This window comes from Dipodomys merriami, unplaced genomic scaffold (assembly GCF_024711535.1).
Source record: "Dipodomys merriami isolate MVZ:Mamm:240054 unplaced genomic scaffold, mDipMer1.0.p SCAF_255, whole genome shotgun sequence".
In the NCBI taxonomy this organism is placed as follows: domain Eukaryota; kingdom Metazoa; phylum Chordata; class Mammalia; order Rodentia; family Heteromyidae; genus Dipodomys; species Dipodomys merriami.
Genome location: NW_027203993.1, coordinates 644,444 through 652,223, shown reverse-complemented (window position 1 = coordinate 652,223; position 7,780 = coordinate 644,444).

The window sequence follows — 7,780 nt, the reverse complement described above, 5'->3', positions numbered from 1 at the left end:
CAGCTTAGTACTGGCACAAGAACAGACCTCAGGACCAGTGGAATAGAATTGAAAACCCAGAAATGAAGACACAGAACTATAGACACCTAGTCTTCAATAAGGGAGCTAAAAAACAGAATGGAAGAAAGAGCCTCGTCTGTAAATGGTGCTGACAAAATTGATTAATCACTTTTAGAAAACTAAAGCTAGATCCATATGTATCACCCTGCACAAGAATCAACTCCAAATGAATGAAAGACCTCAGAGTCAAAGCAGACACCCTGAAAACATTGCAGGACAAACTAGGAGATAATCTATGTGTCATTGGCACAGGCTGAAATTTTCTTAATAGAGACCCAGAAGACAACAGATCAAAGAAACGTTGGACAAATGGAATTGCATGAAATTGCAGAGCTTCAGCATGGCAATAGACAGAGTTAGCAAGATGAATAGAAAGCCCATGGATTCGGAGAAGATCTTCATTAGCCCTACAAAGGACAAGGTTCTCATATCTAAAATATACTTGTAACTCAAAAAATTAAATCCCCCAACAACAAATCCTCAAAGAAACAATTGCCCAATAAATAAGTAGGCTAAAGACTAAAGAGAAACTTCTCTGAAGAGGAAAGAAGGATAGCCACTAGATACATGAAGAAATGCTCGACCTCCCTAGCCATAAAAGAAATGCAAATCTAAACTATATTGAGATACCACCTTACCCCAGTTAGAATGGCTATAATGAAGAACTGTAATAACAACAGAAGCTGGACAGGATGTCGGTGGGACTGTAATCTTGTTCAACCACTTTGGAAAGTAGTATGGAGGTTCCTCAAAAGACTACATATAGAGCTCCCCTAGGACACAGCAATCCCATATTTGGGCATTTACCAAATGATCACAAACAAGCCCATACTAAAGCTACCAGCACCACTATGTTTATTGCAGTATTATTTACCATACCCAAGATATGGAACCAACCCAGATGCTCCTCAGTATATGAATGGATTGATTAAAATGTGGCAACAATGCTTGATAAGAAATGTGCTCGTTACCTTGCCCATGTAATTGTAACTCCTCTGTATGGTATTTTACAATAAAAAAAATGTGGTATATATATACAATGGAATTCTATGCCTCCTTCAGAAAAAATGGCATTGCCCATTTGTTAGGAAATGGAAAGCTTTGGAAAATATTATATTAAGTGAAGTAATCCAGGCCCAAAGAAACATAGCTTCCATGGTTTCCCTTATTTGCAATAACTAGTATATGTCGGTGATGAACACAAACTTTCAGACAAGTTGATGTTAGGTGAAATGAACACAAAGATAAGGACTCAAATGGTTTTTCTTTCTTGCTGTTTTTTCTAGCATATTTACAAGATGATTTCTTTGTTGCTTTTTATGTCCCTCTCCCACGATATAACCTCTATATTCACTGTATTTGATGTTGGTATATTTTGGGGAGGGGAAGGAAAAAACAAATTGGGATACATGTGAACCCATTGCAACAATGACATGTACAAGACATTATGTCGAAAATCGAACTTTACAACTTTGGCCCAGGGGGCGGGAGCAGGGGGGCAGAAAGGGAGATGGGAAGGGATGGGAAGGGGAAACAAGGGAGGAGGCAGCAATGCTTGATAAGAAATGTACTCATTAGTTTGGTCATGTAATTGTAAACCCTCTGTATATATTTTCACATTAAAAATCATGAAATAATAAAGTAAAAATCCATGCCAATTTTTTTTTGCCTGTCGGGGGCTTGAACACTGGGCCTGAGCACTGTCCCTGAGCCCTTCAGCTCAAGGATAACACTGTACCACTTGAGCAACAGTGCCGTTTCTAGTTTTCAAGAGATATATTGGCGATAAGAGTCTTACAGACTTTTCTGCCCACGCTGGCTTTGAACCACAATCCTCAGATCTCAGACTTTTGGGTAGCTAGGATTTCAGGCATGAGCCACCGAAGCCCAGATTCAAGACAAGTTTAAAAAAACAAGCTTATTGAAACTTCGGGATTTTTCTAATAAACAATGTTATTTTTCAGCATTAATTTATAACTATGAGTAATTTTTAGATGTAACTAGGAATTTTTTAATAGAATCAAATATGTTTTACTATTTATTCAGTATCTCACAAAACCCCACTGTAATTGACTTTCCCCAAAGGCAATTATTACATACTATATTACTCATTATTATTATTACTCTCTATAATACATATAGTGTGAAGTGAAAATTTTTTGGACCATTTCGTATAAATTAGTAAATGTTACTATAGCACTATAAATTCACAACTGTTAATTTAAATGAAGGAAAGAAGATTTTTGAGTTAAAATGAAATATAAATGTACAATGTGTCCCAATTGAATAAAAAATTCTGAGTTCATACAGACAAAAATATTTTCTTTCCACTAAAGACTTTGAAGTAATACCATTGGAAATAGTGAGACAAGAGGAGGAAGAATTAAAATCATGTCAAACAATGTCTGTTATTCTGTTATCCCCTCCACTATGAAGACCTGCCCACTCCCAGTTGTCACAAAATTTCAAGTGTCTCACTTAGAATCCATTTGGAATAATTCTAAATCACTGACTATTTTTGTAATTTCTGTTATATGAACTAAAATATTGACACAACACAATTGAAATAAAATGCACACATATATTGAAGTCACCACAACTGGAAAAACAATCAAAAAAGTAGAAGTCCCCCAGGAACAAAAACATGTTGTGCCCTGTTTTTTAAGCAAAAAAACTTGTAATACATGTTACCTTGGAGTAGAGCCATAAAGGTAACTGTGTCTCAGAAATATGGTTGCATTAATTTGTAATTAAATTCATCTAGGTGAACCTAATGTAGCAAATCCCTTGAATGGATCAAATTGTTTAAAACGAATGTGACTGTATGTGGAGTGAGATCTGCACATATTTAAAAGAATAAAATAACAAAATCCTGACATACTTAACAAATTCAGAAAAGCAATGAGTAAGTCCAATATTATCCATATTGAGAACCAATTCCTACTGATTTAACTAGAAAAAATATGCAAATAATAGAATCTGAGCAGTGTACATGAGTGTATATAGCTTTAAACTACTCCAAATTACACTTTGTAGAAGACTGAATGTGGGTAATCTAAAGGAGAATATCAACACATGATATAAATGAAATTAAAAATCCCATGAAAAGAGAGAAGTATTTTCTGGAAAACAATAGCTTAACAAATGGTGGTCAAAATCTTTCTAGTACTGACAAAATTGCATACTTATTTATTTAGATCCAAAAAAAGACCCCAGATACTCAAGCTGATTTGAAACTTTGGCAAAGTAGAAGGATACATCTGTAACATTATTATGGATCTTGACTCTGGCATGGAATTCATTTCCTCTTTGATCTGACAAATGAATAAATGAAAGAACATAACTTCTCCAACTAAATATCAAGACCTAATTAAACATATCACCAGAAAAGTCATTATGTAAGCCGTATTGCAACTGGGGTAAAAGAAAAATCAGTCATAGTGATTCTGTATTTATTGTAAATGTTGATATTTTTCATAAATCATTTCCTTTATTTTGCATTTTTAAAACATTGTGTTACATGATGTATATCTTGGTAACTAATTATGGATGCCTCCTTAAATTTTGTTCTGAGTATAATGTCTCTCTTCAGTTCCTAACCCATGAAATGATGTTGATTCCAAAAACATTCTAATAACCACTGTTTATAATACACAAAATCTCATAAGCACGACACCAGTAAGCATTCATTAACATTTTGATACCAGGGTCTCATGACTTATGAGGACTATCTGCATGAGTTGCATTGTACCTAGAATCCACAGCATAAATTTAGCCACTGCTAAAAAATGTTTACATCTTTATTTGTCACCCATCAGAGATTAAATCTGAGTATAAAGCCTAAGGAAAATGATAAAGTAAGAATTTAGATTTTCTGGATATAAAGTAAACAAAATGCAGCATAGAGTAACTCATTGGTTTAAAGTCAACCTATTTCACCAAAACAGTCTAATCATTACCTTACAATGTGCATTATTTTCATGAAGGGAATGGGGAATATGAGAAGAGGACTAACCAAGCACTGTCTTCAAATATATATAATTTGGATTTATCTCTATATTTCGCTATAAACATTTCTGATAAAAAAACTGTTTGAATAATTGATTTATAATATATCCTAGTTTCATATACCAAATTACATTCAGAAAATGGGATAAAACAATTAACTAAAGAAAGTCCTGGTAGAAAAAATGGCACTTCTATACTATGTGACACCCAATTCTGAGGTATTTCATTATGCCTCCATTTAATGAATGTGATTGTTTAAATATTTCATAAAGTACTAATTAAAATTCATCAGTGTATTATAATCTAATTGTTTCCAATTTTATCCGAGAATCATTTATGAACTTCCCATTCAATCATGACATACATCACATTCCATTGGATTCATATGGATAGGAATGAGTTTCTTAGGATCTCCTGCCATTTGGAGGTGGCAGGATCAGGATTCAAACTGTGGGCTCCAGCTCCCAGCACTTCAACCCGAGGATAGGGAACTCACTGGGCTGTTCAAGAACATCAGCAAGAAAAATGATTAGGCAGGCACCAGGGCTCTCAGAAGTCCTCCTTGATACTTACAAGGTTGTGATAGGAAGATCATGGTCAAAGTCACCCAAGGCAGAAAAGTCCTTGAGAGCCCTGTCCAACTTCAGGGCTAACAAAGCCAGAAGTATAGCCATATGACTCCAGTGTTAGAGGGCTAGCCTTAAGTAAAGCAGCTCACGGACTGTGCCCAGATCTTGAGTTCAAGGTCCAGGAGTGTCAACAAACAGACATACACAACAATCTGTGCAGCCATCTGCCTAAAGCAGGTCACCCTCAGCAGCCTTTATTTACATTTTATTATGAGGCCAATGCAGGAACAGTCACAAACCAGGCTAGGGAAGAGAAGAACAGGTTTCTTAGAAGTAACAAGTATTCAGAAAATTAAAATTGGGGGCATAAAATGGTAGCATACTTGTGTAAAAACTACCATTAAGAAAAAGACGAGGGGGCTGGAAATGTGGATTAGTGAGAGAGTGCTTGTCTAGCATGCAGGAAGCCCTGGGTTTGATTCCTCAGTAGCACATTCAAGAAAAAGCCAGAATTGGTCTTGGATGTCAGGAGGAAAGAAGGGAACACTCCCCAGTCATGAGGCCTTCTGCCGTGTGCCAGGACACCAACATGGTCTTCACACAACCACAGAGTAGGAACACTGTCTCCCACTTCTCATGCAGCCGAGGGCCCCAGAGTCAAGAGGGCAGAACCAGGTTCTAACTCAGGTGCTTGGAGCCAGAAGAGAGAGGGCCCTGCCTCTCCTTGGACTGGGGATTTGCATTAATGAAGTGGAGAATGAAGGAAGGAGAATGGACTGGCAGAGGTAGAAGAAGGGCCTTCAAATCTGACAGATGGAGAGTCAAAAACCCACTCCCTAAGACCAAAGAGCAAGGCTCTCTATTGTTAACCTAAAGATAGCCTGAGGTTCCCTTCACCTGAGGGAGGAAGTTTAATCAGTCATTGTTTGAAGAGGCTGAGAAAAGCCTGACCCTGGTGTAACTCTGACAAATTTTTCAGGTTTCCCCTCATTGCTGGCCGTGTCTGGAATGAAGTGGTTTTGCAGCTCACTTCCCTGTTGAGTATGTACATTCTGCCTCCTAATCCTGTAGGCCTAGGTCTCTTTGCCTAGAGGCTTTTGAAACTGTTTTATGCCTTCAAATGTTGTTACACTGGAGTTCTTCCTGCTAACAGGACTAGGGCTTGGGAGCTGAGAACTTCATTTGAACCCAGGATTGGTCAATGATGTTTATTTCCTGCATTTATATCTCAAGAACTCTAAGAAAATTTAGAGTGCAAGCAACTTCTCATTACCAAGGAAGACACAGGAAGCTCTTGAACATCTGACCTTTCAGTAGTAGAAGTCAGAGTGTCATACACTTTCCAACCCTGGCTGGCTTCATCCTGTGATCCTCAGACTTCAGGCTCCTAAGCTAGGGTGATGGGCATGAGCTACTGGTGCTCTCCTAGGTTCAGAACTGTAATAACTTTTGCATTACAAGTCAACTGCTTATCACAAAGGGCTTGGGCAGCATATTAGGCCTTTCTACATTGGACCTCTCAGAACCATAGAACACAAGGTTATAATGCTAGAGTCTGAGAGGCTGTGCATATGGATGAGCTACATTTGAACCTTGAGCTCTAACTCCAATTCTGGTGTACGTGCACAATCATTTTTTCCAAAGAATGTTCTAATTAACAAAAAGGAAAAGTACTTTGCTTAACCCTCACTTTTTTTCCAGTTTTATGTCTCAAACTCAAGCCTGAGCACTGTCCTTGAGCCCTTCAGCTCAAGGCAAACACTCTACCACTTGACCCACAGCACCACATGTGGTCTTTTTGTAGTTCATTGGAGATAAGAGTCTAACCGGTTTGCCATTCCTAAGCTGTCTTTGAACTGTGGTTTTCAGATCTCAGCCTCCTGAGAAGCTAAGGTTCCTGTTGTGAGCCACAGGCATCTAGCCTCTTGTTTTTGCCAGACTTGGGGCTTGAACTAAGGGCCTGGGTACTGTCTCTGAGCTCCTTTTTCTCAAGCACTGTACCACTTGAGCCACTCCACAGCTTCCAGCTTTTTCTGAGTATGTGGCATTGAGGATTCAAACCTTACCATTCATGCATGCTGAGCCAGCTCTCTACCACTAAGCCACATTTCTAGCCCCACCCTTACAAATTTATTCCTCAACTTGACTATCCCCAAGAAAAGGCTTCTGAGTATAAATCATCTAAAAATTTCCTATAGGAAGGTTCTAAAGATAAAGAAGACAAAGTTCATACTTGGAAGAGACTCTAAACATGTGAAGACTGTGACAAATGCTTCCATTTAATTATGTATCATGTTTTAACACTTAATAAAATATTAATGAAAAACCAGTCAAGGTCTTAAATTATTGTGTATAAATTTATAATAGATATACAACATGTACTAAATATTATGTTATAATATTACTAAATACAATAAACAATACGTAAATGAAAAGTAAAAAATAAAATACAAAATCAATAATAAAAATTATAATATGTTATAAACATACATATGTAAATATATATCATATATTACACATATGTAGAAATAGTTTTTCCATTGCAGGGCCTTCATTCAGACGCTGGGAACTCTAGCCTGAATTTGTTTTCCTCAACGACAGTGAACTTTGCCTTCACCCATGGTGCAAAATAGTTACCTGGATGGTGAGATCAAATACCAGCAATGATGGAAATACTGCCCCCAGTTCCAAGACAGTGACTTAATTTTTTAAATGGAAGCAGTTATGTTTATTCAGTTACATACTGAACATTTTTAAAAAATTCAGTGTAGAATTTTGGACATCGATTCAGACACCTTGCTCTTACCCCAAAAATGCTTGTCTGCGAACTACTTTTTTTCATTTTTTATTGTAAAAATGTTGTACAGAGGGGTTACATTTAAATGAGCATGGTAATGAGTACATTTCCTATTGAGCATTGTTGCCTCCTCCTTTGTTTTCCCCCTACCATTCCTTCCCTCCCATCTCTACAACTACTCCCTCTGCCGAGCTGAGTGACTTAATTTTTATTTTTGGATTTGCACTAGGTTTGAACTCAAGTAGTGGCAAATCTTCACTTTCCCTCACATTGCTACGTATTTACCAAGACCCTAAGTTCAAATCCCAGGTTAGGAAAGAAAACTGGTAGAAATTAAAAACAAGGA